This window comes from Mixophyes fleayi, chromosome 11 (assembly GCF_038048845.1).
Source record: "Mixophyes fleayi isolate aMixFle1 chromosome 11, aMixFle1.hap1, whole genome shotgun sequence".
Taxonomy (NCBI): domain Eukaryota; kingdom Metazoa; phylum Chordata; class Amphibia; order Anura; family Limnodynastidae; genus Mixophyes; species Mixophyes fleayi.
The window spans coordinates 30,099,028-30,119,165 of record NC_134412.1 but is presented as its reverse complement, the minus strand read 5'-3'; the positions used below and the strand labels follow the sequence as shown (position 1 = coordinate 30,119,165).

Here is a 20,138-nt window from a genome sequence, read left to right as displayed (position 1 = left end):
GACTAGCCTGAGTTTCTGAAGTATTGGTACTTTTTGTTCATTGTTCTGTATGGTTTCACCCTGTATAGTCTACTGTTAGTACTGTGTGCGGCGCTGTGGATACCTTGTGGCGCTTAACAAATAAATGATAATAATAATATCAAGTATCATGAGACTTGTATACAAACATTTTAAAGCAGAAAACATAATAAAATAAACAGTAGCTACTCTGTCATAGATGTGGTTCAGTGTAATAAAGCAAAAATTCAGACTGCAGTGAAGTGCAATACAGTTATAAAAGCAGCTATACATATTACACATATTAGGTCGGATTCATATTCGGATGTCCATCTATTTGCATAACGTATCTTGAGTGAAATAGCTCTGTGCATGCTCAGAAATGGACTTTACACCAATGTACACAATTGCATGCAGTTCCCGTTTGAACGCAAATGACATGTCATGCTTCAAAGTAAATCACAGCAATGGAGCCCAGGATGTGATGAAGCATAAAGGTGTTTTTTTTTTGCTCAGCAAATACAGGTAAATGGTACGAAACCAATGTAGCTGAAAACTGCACAGTGAATACTGCAGACGCAGGTAGAATGGAAGGTAGAGAGATATCCAGAGCAGTTTTGTAGCAGCAGGATGTGGAGTCCGAGAGCACAGAAGCAGCAGTTAGAACAAACCACAAGGAAGGCAAATAAACAACAATGACCAGCACAGGAGAGGGGGAGAGGCAGGTATAAATAGGGAACACCCAGGTGCAGCAGATAATTGTTGCAACAGGTTAACCCCTAGGGAAGAAAATGAAGGCACAATATCAGCATCTCTGGTGAATAGAGGTACTGCAGATAATACAACTTATATATAAGTCCAAGGTCCTGGAGGCAGGAGCTACCAACACAAGCAGCATGCAATGCAGAAGGCTGCAGGCAGATCTTGACGTGACACTTATGTCAGCCGATGACTTGACAGGTGAACGGTAAAGGGAACACTAATGTAGCCCATGTACCATAAGAGTGTGCTGAGGGCGTTCCCATGCACAAGGGGACAATTCAAGTCCTGGGTTTCAGCCGTGTCATTTACGCCAGCCACAGGGCAGGTGTAAGTGTCGACTAATAGTATTAACTGACACGGCATAGTCTTTGTTTTAAAAAGTACATGTATGCATGTGACTAGCAAGCACAGAACATGTGTATGCAAGTAGGATTGACTATAAAATGGGCATTGTATGTACAGTACATGTTAAAATAATATTTATATATTTAATGTTAAATTAAAAGCATATTTATTGTTTTAATTCATATTTTTTATTAATGATTATACTGTTAAAAGTTGTTCACTTATGTTATAATACAAGTTTTTAAATTTGATGTGTTCTTATATTGCACATATGCTTGTACGTATACTGCAGTCAGTTCTGTCTGTCTGTCTACATCAGGCAAGTAACTTATAGGCAGAGCATACGTCCACTCAGATTCACATGGAAACATAACTTGAGAGCTGCTTCAAGTTCAATACGGTCAGATCTACGCTCAAACTCCGTGCTCTTTTTTAAAAAGCAATTTGTCTCCTAATGTCCTAATTTTATTGAATTTTATATACTCATCTGAATTTATATATATATATATATACATGCTGAATTTTTGCATGCACGATAAAGCATTGACAGAGACCTGCAAGGCAAATAATAATCAGCTGGTCAATATTAATTAGAGATGAGCGGGCTCGGATAAGCGCAATCCGAGCCCACCCGAACAGTGCGGATCCGAGGGGATCCGAGCACTGTTCGGGTATTTCCGGCGGTGAAAAAAATGAAACCGAGCCTACGACGCCAAATCCCCGCGTCAGATCTCGCGAGACTTGGTTTGTATAAATTCCCCGCTTGCGGCTGCCATCTTCAGTCGGGCTCAGATCAGGGAAGAGGGAGGTTGTATTGTAGTGGTGCTCCTGTGTCCTGTCACTCTGTCCTGCTTAATCCAGTGGTTACTTTGTCCTGTGCTCTGTCCTGCTGATCATTCCAGTGGTGCTTTTTTCCTGTGCCCTGTCCTGCTGAGTCCAGTGGTGCTGTGTCCTGTGCTCTGTCCTGCTGAGTCCAGTGGTGCTGTGTCTTGTGCTCTGTCCTGCTGATCCAGTGGTGCTGTGTCCTGTGCTCTGTCCTGCTGATCAGTCCAGTGGTGCTTTGTCCAGTGCTCTGTCCTGCTGAGTCCAGTGGTGCTGTGTCCTGTGCTTTGTTCTGCTAAGTCCATTGTTATTTTAAAATTATTAAAAAATCATAAAAAAAAAAATTAAAAAAAATTCTACAAAAATAATTATAAAAAAATATAAAAAAATTGTTAAAAAAGTACAAAAAAAATTCTACTGCAATATATAAATACGTTCACTGTTCCTGCAGTCCAGAAATATTAGTACTGCAATATATAAATACGTTCACTGTTCCTGCAGTCCAGAAATATTAGTACTGCAATATATAAATACGTTCACTGTTCCTGCAGTCCAGAAATATTAGTACTGCAATATTTTACTACGTTCAATGTTCCTGCAGTCCAGAAATATTAGTACTGCAATATATAAATACGTTCACTGTTCCTGCAGTCCAGAAATATTAGTACTGCAATATATAAATACGTTCACTGTTCCTGCAGTCCAGAAATATTAGTACTGCAATATTTTACTACGTTCACTGTTCCTGCATTTCAGAAATATTAGTACTGCAATATATAAATATGTTCACTGTTCCTGCAGTCCAGAAATATTAGTACCAGAGATTAAACTACGTTCACTGTTCCTGCAGTCCAGAAATATTAATACCAGAGATTAAACTACGTTCACTGTTCCTGCAGTCCAGAAATATTAGTACCAGAGATTAAACTACGTTCACTGTTCCTGCAGTCCAGAAATATTAGTACCAGAGTTTAAACTACGTTCACTGTTCCTACAGTCCAGAAATATTAGTACCAGAGATTAAACTACGTTCACTGTTCCTGCAGTCCAGAAATATTAGTACCATAGATTAAACTACGTTCACTGTTCCTGCAGTCCAGAAATATTAGTACCAGAGATTAAACTACGTTCACTGTTCCTGCAGTCCAGAAATATTAGTACCAGAGATTAAACTACGTTCACTGCTCCTGCAGTCCAGAAATATTAGTACTAGAGATTAAACTACGTTCACTGTTCCTGATTGGTTTGTTAAAGTGCGAATGTCCTATTTCAACAACATCAGGGTGGGTGGGAGGGCCCAAGGACAATTCCATCTTGCACCTCTAGCAAACTCTTGCAAACTGCCATCCTGTCTGCCACTGCAGTGCCACTCCTAGATGGGCCACGTGTTTGTGCCGCCCACTTGTGTCGCTTAGCTTAGACATCCAGCTACCTCGGTGCAACCTTTTGGACTAAAAACAATATTGTGAGGTGTGAGGTGTTCAGAATAGACTGGAAATTAGTGGAAATGAATGTTATTGAGGTTAATAATAGTGTAGGAGTGAAAAAAAAACAAAAATATGGATTTTAGCACTTATTATGCTCTTTTAAAAAAAAAATCAGAACCCAAAATCAGAACCAAAACCTTTAGTGGGGTGTTTTGGCAAAACCAATCAGAACCCAAAACCTCAAGCTAATCAGAACCCAAAACCCAAAACACCAAAAGTGGCCGGTGCACACCACTAATATTAATATACAGGCACATCAAGGGAGATACATTTCCAGGGAGAGATCTTAAAAACTTGACAAGGAAGTCTGGGGGGCAGTTGGCAAATTTTTAATACTTTGTAGACCTGCAGACTGGTAGAGTGGAAGTCTACAAAGTCGGATGGATGTGCCGGTGAGATGATTTGTATCATCATGGACCACTAATCACTGCTAGGACTTTATCAGAGCCCCCTACCACTGCACGCACAAGCGTTTTGAATCATCACACAGCAGTGGGCAAATAGTGACTATACAAATCGTGTCATTGTACCACTGTCACCACCCTCCTCTCCCAGCATCCGGATGAAACGCAGGACCTCTTGGGAGCCTGGGATTATTGTAGGATTATTTTAGGGGAGGTTTTTTTTGCTGTATCCCAATGATTTGCCTCTGACCATTTATAATGTAATCCATGCTGTGGGTCCAGGCATTGCCGCTTTAAAACCGCATCACTATTTTTTCGTCGGGCTGTAGTGTTTCGGATTTATTTCAGCCGGAAAACCCTACCACACCCCATCATGTAGAGATTTAAAAAGAAAAAAAAAATGTTATAACTAGAATGCACCATAAGATGGAGACAAACCACCACATTTGCAATAGATGTAACATTTTAATTTGCATCTTATAACTAGCAATAGCAATCTGTAAATGTAAATGTATTGGCCTGATATTGCCACACATGTGACCTTAATATTACCCCAATGCATTAGAATAATCCAATTGTAATCCTTCAGATGCACTCCCTAAAATCCAGTCAGCAGAAGACTATTGTCACTGTGTGTACAGCCATCTGTTAATCGCAGTAATGGGCTCCCTTGTTACACTGCACTTTGTGTGAGCACTTAAATCTGTCCAGTTTGGTCCACATATGTGACCAAATTGGTAACAGGTCTAGCATTAAACAGCTCTGGGGCGCATGTTTTAATAAATGTTCCCAAATAAACTTAGTAGCTAGTGATAAGATTTATTAGGAAATCGGATAACGAGCAACTGCAGGCAGTAGTTGTAAAAGATCAGCAACAGGTTAGTTGTCTGTGAGCACAACCAATGCTTATGGTTAGACTTGATATGCATTGTACCTCTTTTAAGAGACAGAAAGTGCCATATAAATGCCACTAGATGGAGCACTTAGTCCTCCATACTCCTAACAGCAACATGACATGTTCCAAGCTGGCCAATGGGTGCCGATACTGATAAACCTGAACTTACCACAATATTTTGCAATTAACGTAACTGCACCTTTCTAATATTTATTAATATCTGTTCACTGTAAACGGCAGTTTTTTCAGTGCAATATTTGTAGGTGTTGGCTGGCAGACTTTAGCCCCAGGGGGCAAGCACATAGCACTGGCCCATAACTAGCGGCCCATCCTTAAAGGGTGATTTTTGGTACAATACATATTTATCAATATAAAAAGAGGCTAATTTAGTGTTGCTTAACCCAATGATACTTTATTATAAATGATAAATCTTAAATAATGGAAAGAAATAATGCATCAAAACACAAACCTCACTTTATATTACATTTTATGCTATATGTTCCTTCTGCCCTTTTTTTTTTTTTTTTTTTTTTTTTTTACACATACCTGGCTGATTACAATGGGGCATAAATCATATTATAGCAATCGATCATATTTTAATGTTCTATTACAGCATTGAACACAGGGGCTGATTTATCAAAATGCAAAAAGCCCTTTTGCTTTAAAAACCTGATGTGTTTTCCACCAAAAGGGCTTGTGTTTGCTTCGACCTATATACTAATAGGGCTATTATTTGTTTTAGGTTTAACCTAAAACAAATAATATAAGGGGTGGTACTGGGAAGAGGAGCAGAGCACTAAGTGTCAATCTGACACCCTGGCCCAGAGCTGGATTAAGGCTCTGGGGGACCACTATGATGTATCATGGTTATCATTTTAGAAAATACACAGGCAAAACTGTGTGCACTACTGTTAGTTGCACGCAGCTCTGCCTTCATGAAACGTACAGTGTGAAGCAGTACATACCCTCCAACTGTCCTTGTAGTTGGACCAAATCCTGACTAAGCGAGACAGTCAACCAAATTCGGGACTGTCCCACCAGATTCAGGACAGTTGGTAGACTGTCCTGCACTCTCCTACTTGTTATTGTCACTTTCACCAACTGTGGCTGCTGGTGTCTTTAGATCAGTTGCTGCTTGTCTAGATCCTGGAATGTTGGGGACCCAATAACAGTATTCACATGTCATAAATAGACCTATTTCCCTCCAACTAGCCCTGACACTAAATGAATAGTATTCCCATTTAATAAATAAACCTATTTCCATCCCTCCAAACAGTCCCAGCAATAAATTAAATAGCATTTACGTTTAATAAATATAACCATTTCCCACAACCATCCCAGGCATTAAATAATTCATAATCACATTTAATAAATAGACCTCATTTTCTCCAAACAGCGCCACATTCAATTAATAGGTCCCATTATTAGGTCCCAAACCACCCCAGTATTAAATTAAAGGTCCAATCACCCCATCTTAACTTTATAGGGCCCACTATTAAATGAAATTGCACCACCATCACCCCACAAATAAAATAGCACCCATAATTAGCCCCCACCTACACTCCACCATTAAATTAAGACCCCTACCTTCACACATTATATTACTATAAAGTACATATTTCAAAGGAAACGAAACCAATAGTAGATGTAGTTCCCCAGTGAAACGCCTGCATGTATAGGTTAACATTCCAATGTCCTCAGTGCACCACACCTTGTCCTTTACCACTTAAACCTTTTATAAGAAGTTCTATAATAAGAACATGCGAGGCTCCAGCTGCATATCTGGTACAACTTCCTCTATATGGAGTTGTATGTAAAGAAACCATTAGCATTGTGTACTGTGATATATTAATGAGGTTTGTGTTTTAGTTTATGAAAATGCATCATTATGATTGAAATGTATCCTCATTTGATAACGAAACACATAACTCTGCTTATAATATAGGCCTTTCTGAACATTTTTCTCAGTATAAAAACAAGACAAATCAAAACCACTGCAACGTGAGAAACTAGTTGCGAAAAATAACGAGAAACAGATCTGTTAAATATATTAATTTTGTCTGTGCTTACAATTAAACAGGGTAAAAAAAAAATACCAGGAAATACGTTGAGTAGCGGTAATCTATCCACGCCGTTATATTTTACTTGTCTAACGCAAGAGGAATTGATGTTTCATCTAAATATGATTAAACGTTACAGAGCACCTGGCCCAGATGGTAATCGCCATCAGGTGTAAAAGAAACTGAGTTCAGTAATGAATGGACCACATATCGCATACAGGGTTTTGGTTTTAGACCCTGTCTATGGGAATATTTGAAAACTTGAGAAAGTTGAGAGGATTTCAACCTCATTAACTAATTAGAAGAGCTAAATCATAAAGAGAGATAAGAAAATGTAGTTTGCTTTAGAAAAGAAGTTTCCTGAGAAGTGACCTAATCGATACATATAAATATTTTCAAACTCAATATTTTTGTTTAGTGACTTTTTATTAGAGATGCTCAGGCTCTGTTCCTCGAGAACCGAACACACCCAAACTTAGGGAAGCCGAGTACCGAGCTGAGCCGGCTGAAAACGAGGCAAAACGTCATTGTGACGTCGTCGGATCTCGGATCTCGCGAATTTTGAATTCCTTTTTAAGATCCAACATAGCGAGGGGTGGGAGGGAGGGTGATCCCTCGTTTTTCTTTTCTGCCACTGCTGTGTGCCAATGTGTCCTAGATGTGCTAGGAACTGCTATGTGTTTGTGTCATTGCTCTGTTGTTTAGCATCCAGCTCGGTCGCTGCAGTATTTTTCCTAAAGTGTATGAAAATAATAATGTGACCTGTGAGGTGGTCAAAATTGACTGCAAATGACTTGAAATTAGTGTTATTGAGGTTAATAAGAATGTAGGAACTAAAAAAAAAAAGCTAAATTATGTGATTTTAGCATATTTTAGGATTTTTTCTAAAAAATCCAAAACCAAAACACATGAGGGCGATTTTGCCAAAATCAAAACCAAAACACGAGGCTAATCCAGATCCAAAACCAAAACCTATTCATGGGGGTCAGTGAGCATGTCTACTTTTTATATGAAGGTCTGGGCAGAAGACAAGGGGGCATTCATTGCACTTAGAAGAAAGGCAGTTTTGCCATTCACATATAAAGCGGCTCGTCACTATAAGCCCTAGGATTCCTTATCACAGGAGGTTGGGAGAGCAAACTCATTAACTAAATTATAAAATGAACTGGGTCTCATTCTTATAAGAAATGACATCTAAAGCTATAATTAATAGAGGGCATTGTGAGACTGAATGATGCAAGTAATTAATCTAATTGCAATTCTGGGATCAGGCAAAGCAGCAGCACAATTACTTTTGTAAAAGCATGATATTTTATTGAGACTCCGACTATCATTTCTATTAATTGGTTTCTTAAAGCTTGATTGTGATTGGTAGCTTGTATTTTTCTAGGAATTGTCAGTACTGAGGTTGGTGGTACCACGAACAGCAATAACATCAGCGCAAATATACATTCAACATGTTTTTAAGACGGTTTGTTAGGATCAAAACACTTTTTTTCGTTATCAGTTTTAATCTCCTGCTTCTCTAAATGCTTCAAGTTTTAAATTGGAGAGGGATAGAACAACCTGTAGCCAATCAGATCGTCAGAATGCTCACTAATGCACAGAGTATTTCAGGAGAGGAGTGTGCTGATCTTGGGCCAGGCAGTGATCTGTTTACGAGTGATTATGTTAGTGTGGACAGGGCTTAGTGTGGACAGGGGCAGTGTCATGATGTAAGGAGGGAATGTGGGAAAAACAGGAAGCGACAGACTCAGAGGTAGGTAGCAGACGGTGTATGTTAGTAGTAGAGTCATGAGGTTCCTGTTAAACTGATACATAAACAATGTGTATATGAAATAAAGTTGATAAATCCAACATCTTTATCCTGGAATTCCTCTTTAATACACTTTATTATAGACAAATCAGTGTGCTTACCTATGTATATCACTACACTTACTAGTAACCCAAAATAGTCTTAACCTTCAGAATTTGTCCTCATTCGTATTTTTACCTTCCTGCAGTTTAATAAGTAATTTTTCAGGCAGACCACACTACCATGAAGCTGTCCCTGGCATACTGCACACCTGGCTTGGCACACTGCTGAGCAGATTAAGTGACTGCTGATCATTAATCTGTCTATGATCCACACTTTAAGCATTACACTGTTGTAGACTTAGTCTGCTTTTACTTGTAATCTTCCTAAACAAACCATAACTGTAGTTCAAATAACTTGATTGCCTAAGTACACATCTTAATACCAGAGCCGTCTTAGCACAAGGGCATGCTGGGTAGTTGCCCGGAGGCCCCAGGGACATAGCAGCCCCATAGGCTTGCCAACTTTTCAGTATATTATTCCGGGAGATTTATTCAGAACATTCAAACCCTCTTTACTAAAATGTTTAGGTGGACTAATTACCGCAGTACCAGCTGTTCTCTGTACATGACATCTTGCTGTTGTGAATGCATATCTTGACCTTGACTAAAACAACGTACATGTACTAATTGTACATAAATAAGACAATTTACATTTTTATTCCTGTGAGTGGTTGTGTACGTGGGACCCAGTGCACTATTTTGCCCGTGGGCCTATAATGCTGTTAAGAAGGCCCTGCTAAGCACCAACATATCTAAGTATGAAGTAATGCAGACTATTCTATAATTAGTAGATCAATAATTATATGGCATAGAGCACTTTTCGGTAACTCCAGGCCTCCTAAATGTTGGTTATCTGTAGCCTAAATGAGAAGATTCCCAAAAAAACCTCTTTCTTGTGTTGTGTTTCCCATGAAGTTCTCCTTCCACCAACATTTTATCAAGGAGAGGGAAGCCAGATGCAACAATGACAGAGCAACATCCCTTTCTTACCTACAGCTTTTATAAATGCAAAAAGAAAGTCTTGATGGGATACATGATGCTTTGATGAGGACACAATGTGACCCTGAAAATTATTTTTTCTAAATGTTGGAAATGTCCTTTAAAAAAATGCCACCCTGTCAGCCCTCCTATTGTGAAACAGAAAGGTTACAACAAAAGTAAATATAGACATGACTGATAGTGAGTAGGCTGGAGAGATCTCTCAGCTGCACCCTTACCTTCATACCTGCTTCTCCTTCATAGGGGCTCTGTTTTCGCAGTCTCCTGCTGGCGTAGGAGAACAGGGTCCCAGTGTGAAGGATCGCATTATATAGGCACAGGGAGAGGGGAATACATTTATAATGGCACATTTTTAAAAATGAAAATATACATTATATGGAAAAAAGTATTTGGACGTTTGACCATTACACCAACACGGACTGTAATGACCTTGTATTCAAATACATATACTTTTATATGGAGTTGGCGCCCCTTCTGCAGCGATAACAGCTTCCACTCTTCTTGGAATGATGTTTCTGTGGGAATTTGTTCCCATTCATTCTGTAGAGCATTTATGAGGTCAGGCACTGATGTTGGATAACCAAACTTCACAGTTCATCATCATCATCATCATCAACATTTATTTATATAGCGCCACGGATTCCGCAGTGCAGTACAGAGAACTCATTCACATCAGACCCTGCCCCATTGGAGCTTACAATCTAAATTCCCTAACATACACACACAGACAGACAGAAAAGGGTCTATTTTGATAGCAGCCAATTAACCTACTAGTATGTTTTTGGAGTGTGGGAGGAAACCGAAGCACCCAGAGGAAACCCACACAAACACAGGGAGAACATACAAACTCAACACAGATAAGGCCATGGTTGGGAATTGAACTCATGACCCCAGCGCTGTGAGGCAGAAGTGCTAACCACTTAGACACCGTGCTGCCCCAGTGTCATGAACTTACCTGTTCCCCGCTCCGCTGTCAGCGTCGTCTGGCAGCTGTGTCCGCTCCGGCAGTTCAGCGCTGTTCTCCGATGGCGCCCCCGCACTTCCGGGTTCTCCCAGCGTCAGGTCATGTGACTCCTGGGCGGGGAATTCAAATCTCTATATCTACTCTGCTCTGACACGCTACCTGTGTCAGAGCAATGTGTTTCCTGTTCCTGGCTACCTTTCCCAGTGTACCTGACTCCTGTGATCCTGCTCCCCGTGTACTTCTATATTTCCTCAGACTCCTGTGTACCAACCTGGCTGTGACCTGACTACTCTTTGGCTTTATCCCTGGTACGGCGAATTGGACTGACTACCCCGTGTACCGACTCAGCTGTGTTCTTGACTACTCTCTGGATTTCCCTCTGGCAGGGGCGGATTGGCCATAGACCTTACAGGGAAGTTTCCCGGTAGGCCGATGCCTAATAAGGCCACCTGGAGGCCACCTCAGATTTTTCCGGGGGGCGCGTTTGGATGCGGTGGGGGGAGCCACGTACAGGAAAGCAATCTCAAATATTGGTGTTCAGTGGGCAGCAACAGGCAGCCAATTGCTAGGCTCCCACGGTGCTGTTCGGCAGACAGGAAGTCTGACTTCACTTCCTGTCTACCTGATGTGAGAAGAGACGCTGCTCAGAGCAACTGAAGGTAAGTGAGGGGGGCTTAGTATACTATACTATACTAAGGGGGGGTCCTATACTATACTAAGGGGGACTACCTATACTATGCTATACTAAGGGGGGCTACCTATACTATACTAAGGGGGGGTCCTATACTATACTAAGGGGGGCTACCTATACTATACTATACTAAGAGGGGGCTGCATATAGTATACTATACATTTGCCCTGCATGGCTTTAGAGATGACCCACTGTGTGTAAAGTCATCACATCTAGGTTTTCCTAAATGTTACTACAACCAAATTCCTGTAGTTCTAAATCCCGCCTACTTTTGTGTTGACCCCACCTACAGTTATTTTGGTCCCGCCGACATGAGGCCACTTCAATAATTTTTTCCAGGACCACTTTAAGTTCCCAATCTGCCCCTGCCCTCTGGCACTGTATATCTGATTACCTCCTGTGTACTGACCCGGCTGTGTTTCTACTCCTCTGGATTCATCTCCTACGGCATACTACTGATACCGTGCATCTAGCCGGCTTCCGCGTCAGACCTCCAGACCCTGGAATTCACGGTTAGTGCCTGTATTTGCATCACCTTGTCATATTGCCTGTTTGACTATCCATCACTTAGAGCCTTCTCCCTTACGTCAGTAGGCTAACCTGGGGGCCGCGACCTGCGGTTCTTCGGCAGCAAAACCCATACTACCTTGCGGTGGTTCTTGGTGAAGACCGGAAGGCCGTTAGACTCCGCGCCCTAGGTAAGCCTGTGTAAATACTGACTTAGGCATCTGAACCGTAACACCCAGTTGGCATAATGCAGTCAGACTGGTAACGTTCTCCCGACATCTGCCAAACCCAGACTTGCCCATTTGACTGTCAGAGAAATGTGATTCATCACTCCACAGAACACGTTTCCACTGCTCCACAGTCCAGTGTCTGTGTGCTTTACACCACTCCATCCGATGCTTGGCATTGGTCTTGGTGAGGCTTTCTTACTGCTGCTCGGCCATGGAAACCCATTACATGAAGCTCCCGTCACACAGTTTTTTGTGCTTATAATAATATCAGTTGAAGTTCAGAACTCTTCAGCTATGGAATCAGCAAAGCATTAGCGACTTTTACACACCATGAGCCTTAGCAGTCGTTGAACCCGCTCTGTGATTTTACGTGGTCTTCCACTTTGTGGCTGAGTTGCTGTTGTTCATAAACACTTCCACTTTCTAAACTCTTCAGAACGACCCATTTTGTATCACAAATGTTTGCAAATGGAGACTGCATGGCTAGGTGCTTTATTGTATACACCTCTGGCAATGGGTCTGATTGAAACACCTCAATTCAATAACTAACAGGTGTGGCCAAATACTTTTGCACATATAGGGGCATATTCAATTGTCGCCGTTTTCCGCGGCATTAAAACTATTACCGTTATTACGGTAATAGTTAGCTCAGTTTGCTGCGAGCTGAAATCCATCGAGAAAACTACCGTAATAATGGTTTTTACGCATAATAGTGCGTGGAACGCAAGATTTTCTGCGTTTCCGCCGACAATTGAATATGCCCCATAGTGTACTTTAAAGGGACTCAGATTAAGATTTTGAAAACTGTTTTATGGTCACTGTGGGGCCTATTTATCAAGGCTTAAACTATGCGGGGACGGCTGTTTCTGCATAGTTTAGGCATATTTTATTATTCTATTATTGCTGTGCAGAAATGTATCATTTATAGACAGCAAAGTGCACAGAGATCACAGTATTTGAATGGACACAGCAGACGGTGAGTACTATTAATGTTTCCACATACTGCCCACTGGCCATACAAATACCTCCCAACAGTCCCTGTTTTGGTTGGTCTGTCTCGATCCTTTAAAACAATTGTTCACTTCAATAGCATGTGTGGCTGTGTGTCCAGACAAGTGTTTTTTTTGGAGTGTATTTAAAAATGTTTTAATGCTTTAGTTATCCTCTTTAAAACACCTGTCCATTCACTTGAATGGGATTCTAGAAAAAATGTTCATAAATGGCTATTGACAAATGTAAAGTGGAGTGATGAATGCAAGAGATGACTGGTTATGTAAAATAAACAGTGTTTATTTTAATTTAAATACACAAGTCTGCCAGTGAGTCTATATATTAGTGTTCTTGTAATGTTTGTCTGCTTACAATAGTCATTCATATAATAGAGTTAAGCTGGGTACACACTACAGGTTTTTTTTCCAATAATCGGCTCAACCAGACATACGACCGCTCGTTCGAAAAGGTGAGTCAGTGTGTGTAGTGACACAATGGTTGAAAGTCTGCCCAAATGGACGATTGTCGGCTCATTTGGTTGGTCGTACCGTTCAATATTTTCGTTCCAATCTCCTTTCCGTTGTGTAGTGTGTATAAATTTCCGTGCGATCCACGACAATTCTCCAATACTTCCTCGACTTGGGGGGCGTGTGTATGTAAGTTTGTGATGCCTGTACCAGTCCCACATGGTGCGGTATCCGCACATCACAGACTTGTGTTTTGTATAGATGTGTATTGCACCTGTCTGGCTGCAGACCATTACACTTGTGTAAAGCACGTGTGTTATTACCCTTTGCATCTATGTTGGGAACCTATTCATATTTACCCTTTATAAACTTATACCTTTATAAACTGTTAAACTTATAAAGTTGTATATCTTGGTATTCAACATCAATTTTTTTCTTGTTTGATAACCGATGTTACATTAGAGGTATCAGTGGTATCTAAACTGGCCTTCTCCGCTTCTTCACCGTTAATTCTTCGTTCTGACAAAAAAAAGCTATGTTACAAATTAGGCGTTTGCATTGCTTCATGTGAAACTAGAATTAAATAATGTCCTTCAAACAGGTACACTACACGTGCTACTCACCTTTTTTAATGTTGTAGTCGTACTGGTCCAGTACTTTTACCATCATCTCCACCTCTCTTGGGCTTTGCTCTTCTTGAACATCTCTACCCCCACCTTAACTTTTTCAATATTTTTTGGCCCTTCCAGCACCATCTCTGACTCCACTGACACCTTCTCCTCACCCTCAACCCCCACTGACACCTTTTCCTCACTTGCCATCTTCTCATATTCTCACGCTCCTCGGCGCCAGACAAGCTCCTGTCATTTTATACACTCAGACATGGGCATTCGTTTCTGCTGTGGACCAATCAGCGATGATGCCCGCAGAGAATGGAGCATTCCATTACATACGAAGGGATTTTATTATTAGGGAATAATTATTGCATTGCACTTTTCAAGTTAAATGTTTTTTCTAAATTGTATGAATGGTAATAAACTTCTATTTTATAGGAATGAATGAAGAGACAGTGTTGCCTTCTCTTTTTATGCGGCTTTAGGTGTTAACTATAGTGAAAGCTCTGCCTCTTTATGCTATGTCTTTGGTATATCGTTACATGCCCTGCAAATGATGCTTCAGTGTGTACGAATTTAAAATCTTTGTTTACAACAACATAGCTGTAAAAAGTCACTAATGGGACGTCCGCTCTTCCCTTAATCGTCTAAAACACGGCTAGTGTGTATGCAGTCCATGGACCGAGCGATCGGACCATCGATCGGATGTAAAATCGATTGGCATAAAAAGTTGGTGGAAAATTCTGTAGTGTGTACCCAGCTTTAGGCTACTTGCATTGACCAATGAGCGGAGTTGGGCGGAGTAGACGCAATGATGTGCAAAGTAATGTAAAAATTTGATTTAATCTTACAGAGCAAGATTATTAGAAAGTAGAGAATCGCGTTTCAAAACGCATCTTATCAAGTGTAAAACACATAAAAGTGCAACATGTAGTAAATGCAGTCCTGGGGGGTATATATATTAAACCTCGGGTGTGAAAAATTGGAGATGTTGCCTATAGCAACCAATCAGACTCTAGTTATCATTTATTTACTACATTCTACAAAATGACAGCTAGAATCTGATTAGTTGCTATAAAAAACATCTCCACTTTTTCAAACCAAGCAGTTTAGTAAATATACCCCCTGGTGTCCGCTCACTCTAATGATTAAGATAAGTCAGTGATACACAACACATGGGACATTTTTTGTGACCCATGTAAAGCAGAACATATAAAGGGAGACTCGGGTCAGAAATACTAGTGTAGTATTCGTGTCCAAGGATCGCTGTATCTGTCCCGCATTGTACCAGATCTCTCACTCTCCTGCAGGGGACAATCCCTGCATGCTCAACAGGGGCGCACGCAGAGCGGGTTTCTGGTTCTCCATAAACCCCTTCCCTCCGCGAACGAACGGGCACTAAACATTGCCCCTACACAGCAGCACTGTACTGTACAGCAGCCGCGGCGCTGTCAAAGAAGTGTCCGCAGCGGTGCTGTATTGTACTGTATTACAGCACTTCCGCGGACGCTTCTTTGACAGTGCCGTGGCTGCTGTACAATTCAGCATCGCCGAAATGGAGCTGCTGCGCATGCGCGGCCGAATGCGCAGCAGCTCTATATATATATATATATATATAAACTGCGTTTGCCCCTGCTCAGTGACACTCAGTATTCATCAGCGAGGTCAGTCTGGCAGCAAATGAGAATGAATAAGCTTCACTCTGAGCCGCTGCCGGACTGCCCCTGTACAACTGTAGAGCTTGGTCTAGCAGGAGAGGCTAAAGTGGAAGGTAATCATGCAGGGGCATGTGTTGTTATGGGTGTGTGGGGGTGTAACTATAGGAGGAGAGGAAAGAATGTGTTACTAAAGAGGGGTGAGGGAGGAATGTTTAGCTACAGGTATGAGGGGAATGTGTCACTAGATGGGGATAGGGGAAATATTATTAGAGAGGTGATGGGGCAATGTTTTGCAATAGAGGGGGACATTTTTTTCTTACTACAGAGGTAAGTGGGGAAAATGTGTTGCTTTAGCAATGTTGAGAGGTATAGCATAAATGCAGAGAGATTCCTCTTTTGATATAATAACTTCTATGTCAACTCTCTGACAGCCATTTAATATTTTGCCTCCGATACCTATTTAGTCTTTTGCCTCCACTGAGCTATGACAGCAAAGTTCAAAGTAGGAAAGCTGAACACTGAACCTGTTCTATAATTGTGTGATAGACTCATGTTCTTCATTGAATACAGATTGGCTGCTGGAGTTTAGTGAAGGAGTTCACTATTAGACAATAGACCTGACCAGACCCAACAGCAAGAGAAGGCTTGGCTGGGGGGCAGGAGAACATGTGCATTTTTTTTCCTTTAAAATAGGCTGTTGAGTCGAGTCTTGCCCCCTGGACTAAGGTTTGCCAGCCCTCCCCTGCCCAACAGTATCATAGATGGAAGTGAACTGAACTACTACTAGCCATCTGGGAATAGGCTCTTCATCAGAGCCGTAATGAGGGCGGTGCGGGCGGTTCGGCCACCCAGGGCGCAAAGCCTAGTAGGGCGCAACACCCACCCGCCTGCCCATCCGTTACATCCCCGATGGAGTGGCAATCTACTTTGCCCATTGAAGACATCAGCGCAAGGAACAGGGTGCAGCTTCCTGCTCCTGCAGCGTCCTGACGTACAAATAATGACGTCAGGACGCTGTCAGAACACAGGCGAGGAGGAGCCGGCACTGAAGGAAGAAGATGACAGAAGAAGTTCGGTAAGTAAAACACTGCTGTGCTGGTGAGAAGAGGGGGCAGGAGAGGAGCGGAGAGAGGGCTGTGTGAGAGGTCTGGTGTGATAGGGCTGTGGGAGAAGTTTGGAGAGAGGGCGCTGTGAGAGAGGTTTGGAGAGAGGGGGCTGTGAGAGGGGTCTGTGAAAGGGGACTGGAGAGAGGGTCTGGTGAGAGGGCTGTGAGAGAGGTCTGGAAAGAGGGATGTAAGAGAGGCCTGGAGAGAGGGGGCTGTGAGAGGGGGCTGGTGAGAGGGCTGTGAGAGAGGTCTGGAGAGAAAGGTCTGTGTGAAAGGGCTGGTGAGAGGTCTGGAGACAAATGTGTCTAGAGTGAATGGGTGTCTGGAGAGAAGGAGTGAGGGGTCTGGTGAGGAGGGTGTCTGGAGAGAAGGAGTGAGGAGTCTGGTGAGGAGGGTGTCTGGAGAGAAGGAGTGAGGGGTCTGGTGAGGAGGGTGGCTGGGGAGAAGGAGTGAGGGGTCTGGTGAGGAGGGTGTCTGGAGAGCAGGAGTGAGGGGTCTGGTGAGGAGGGTGTCTGGAGAGAAGGAGTAAGGGGTCTGGTGAGGAGGGTGTCTGGAGAGAAGGAGTGATGGGTCTGGAGAGAAGGGAGTCTGGAGGCGGGAGGGGGAGTCTGGAGAGAATAGAGGGAGAAGCAGGGGTTTGGAGTACATAAATATATGATGCATAGTATAATAACATAAGTAATATAAAAAAATCAGTAAAATATTAATTATATAATAATAATTACTATTGAATATGGGGAGATTTGTAAGCCATAATTGGGGCTGGTGCGGGAAATAGGCATTTGGTTCATTAAATGGGGATGCTATTAATTTAATGGTGAGAGCTGGTGAGGGGTGAAGTATGTCTATTAATTATATGGGAATGCTACTAATTTAATGTATGGGCTGTTGCGTGGGGTATGTCTGTTTATTAAATGGGAATGTTATTAATTTAATGTCGGGACTGGGGAGGCTTATTTATGAAACGTGGCTGCTGTTAATTTGATGTCGGGGCTATATGGACATTAACTGTAAATGCTATTAATTAGATTCTGGAGCTGATTGGGTGGAAGGAGGCCTGTTTTTAAAGAGAAAAAGCTACTGATTTAATGTCTGTCTGGTTGTGGGGAGGGAGACCTAGATTCTTCACTCACTGCTCAACTTTCCAGGAGGTGAGTAATAAAAATCTCTTTTCCAAACAGGACACCAATATTCCAGGATCTATCTAAGCAGCAACGGAGCATAAGACACCAGCAGGCAGAAGACACCGGCGATGCTTAACCGCTGAGAGGCAGCATCTACTCCCATAAAGGTACGTTGTGGGGAAGGGGGGGGGGGGACCAGTGTTCTGTTTCACCCAGGGCACTAAAATCTCTAGTTACGGCACTGCTCTTCATTGTATAGTGGTCACCAGGAATGAGCTGTATACACGCCAAGCTAAATTTCACTTGCCCCCAGGGACTGATTCCTGTAGCCCCCAGGCAATGGGTCTAATCAAATACTATCAGGGAACGGGCTCTGACCAGGCCTCCAATGTATAACCAAACCAATTAGGCCACACCCACTTTACAAGGACATGCTATGACCAAAGCTTTACTTCACACACTAAAAATTACATTTTTTCCAACTTGGAATGTTTACATGTCTAGTAATGTATACTTAATATTATTCAGGGGTACGGTTTTTCGGTTGAGAAAAATCCAACATCCACCTGACCTACAAAAAAAAAGCGAAAGTATGAAAAAGCGATGTCAATATTAATAGACTTATCTGAAAAGCGACTGTCTACATCACCGATGTTGCAGAATGCTGACTGTAAATGATTTCAAATGAAGACCTGTCCAGCACTACAGTTTACTGTCATCGCGACTTCTATTAAAGTTAATTTAAAGTGGCAATTTCGGAACCCCGCAGGTTAAGTGTTTAAACACTTAACCCGACATTGCCACTTTAAATTAACTTTAATAGAAGTCGCGATGACAGTAAACTGTAGTGCCGGACAGTTCTTCATTCCAAATCAATCACTTGCGGTCAGCATTCTGCAACATCGGTGATGTAGACAGTCGCTATTCAGGTAAGTCTATTAATATTGACATTGCTTTTTAATACTTTAGGGTTTTTTTTGAAGGCCAGGTGGGTGTTGTAATTGTGGTAATCGTGTTAACGATTACCACCGAAAATATATATGGTGCAGTAAAGGAATAGTGCACTTTGCATATTTGATTAATACAACCACCTGTCCTGGATTAGTTTGCAAGCTCTACTGCTCTGTAAACAAAAAAAAAAAGATACCAGTTAAGTACTAGGAAAACAGGGTCCAGTAGCTGCAGTATCTCAGATTTGTGACAACAATAGTTCTGGGCTAACACAGGAAGGACTGGATTTTAGACATTGCTTTATATACCGACAGGGCCGGATTAACCCGAGGTCTAACTGGGCTATAGCCCAGGGGCCTCGGGCATCCAGGGGGCCCTTCAAACTCCTCAGCAGCATTATTGATCGGTCGGGGGCGGGGGCGCCCCCGGCCCGATCGATGCTGCTGAGTACTGTCAGTGCAGTCCTCCGTGCCGGCGCGCTGTAGTCTGCTTACTGAGGATATCTCGCGAGAGTTCAAACTCTCGCGAGATCTCCTCAGTAAGGAGCTTACAGCGCGCCGGCACGGAGGACTGCACTGACAGGTAAGTGCTTGGGGGGGTCCTCGCGGGGGGTGGGGGCGGCGGACGGCTCACATTGGGGGCCTCGCGGGGAATGGAGGGCCCCTTAGCCCAGGGGCCTCCATTCCCTTAATCCGGCCCTGTATACCGATCACATTTATAACTGGATGTATTTGAATTTGCACATATATTTTGCAGATTTTCTGTAAATACCAAATATAAGCACATTGTTGTGTTTAACACCAGCTGGAAACAACCCGTCTGCTGTCGGTGGTGGATTCATTCCAAACACTGCACAATTAAATCTTTCACTTATACATATAATTAAAGTAATTATGATAACACCTGGTACCTTCCCACGGGTATTGTTGGGACCTACACCCTTCCCAAGCAGCGTTGAATGTGATAATCTCACTGGTTTAAAATGTACTATCAGAGTTTCTAACAGTCCCTATTTTTCTATAAACAGTCCAAAGTTTTATGGATTTTATCCCTTGAAATGTCCCTAATTTTCATTATTGAAAAATTGTTATTGTTCAAAAATTGTTTCAGCTCAATCAACATAGTAGAGTGACAATAACCTGCAGACCAAATAAAGAATAAATCAAGAATCGCTTTGGGGACATAATCCATGTCCTTAAAAATTATTT

General features: G+C 42.1%; 1 protein-coding gene across 6 annotated transcripts in view; it reads left to right on the top strand.

Annotated features, from left to right (window-relative positions):
• LOC142107631 (galactoside alpha-(1,2)-fucosyltransferase 2-like) overlaps positions 1–20,138 on the top strand; it is a 211,236-nt gene that overhangs the window by 56,504 nt on the left and 134,594 nt on the right. The window contains exon 1 of one of the 6 annotated variants that reach the window (XM_075191170.1): positions 11,921–11,981. The exons of the other annotated variants lie outside the window; for them this stretch is intronic. The gene's annotated coding sequence lies outside the window, so the exon portion shown is untranslated. Of the gene's footprint in view, positions 1–11,920; positions 11,982–20,138 lie in introns of those variants that run through there. 6 annotated transcript variants of the gene reach the window in all.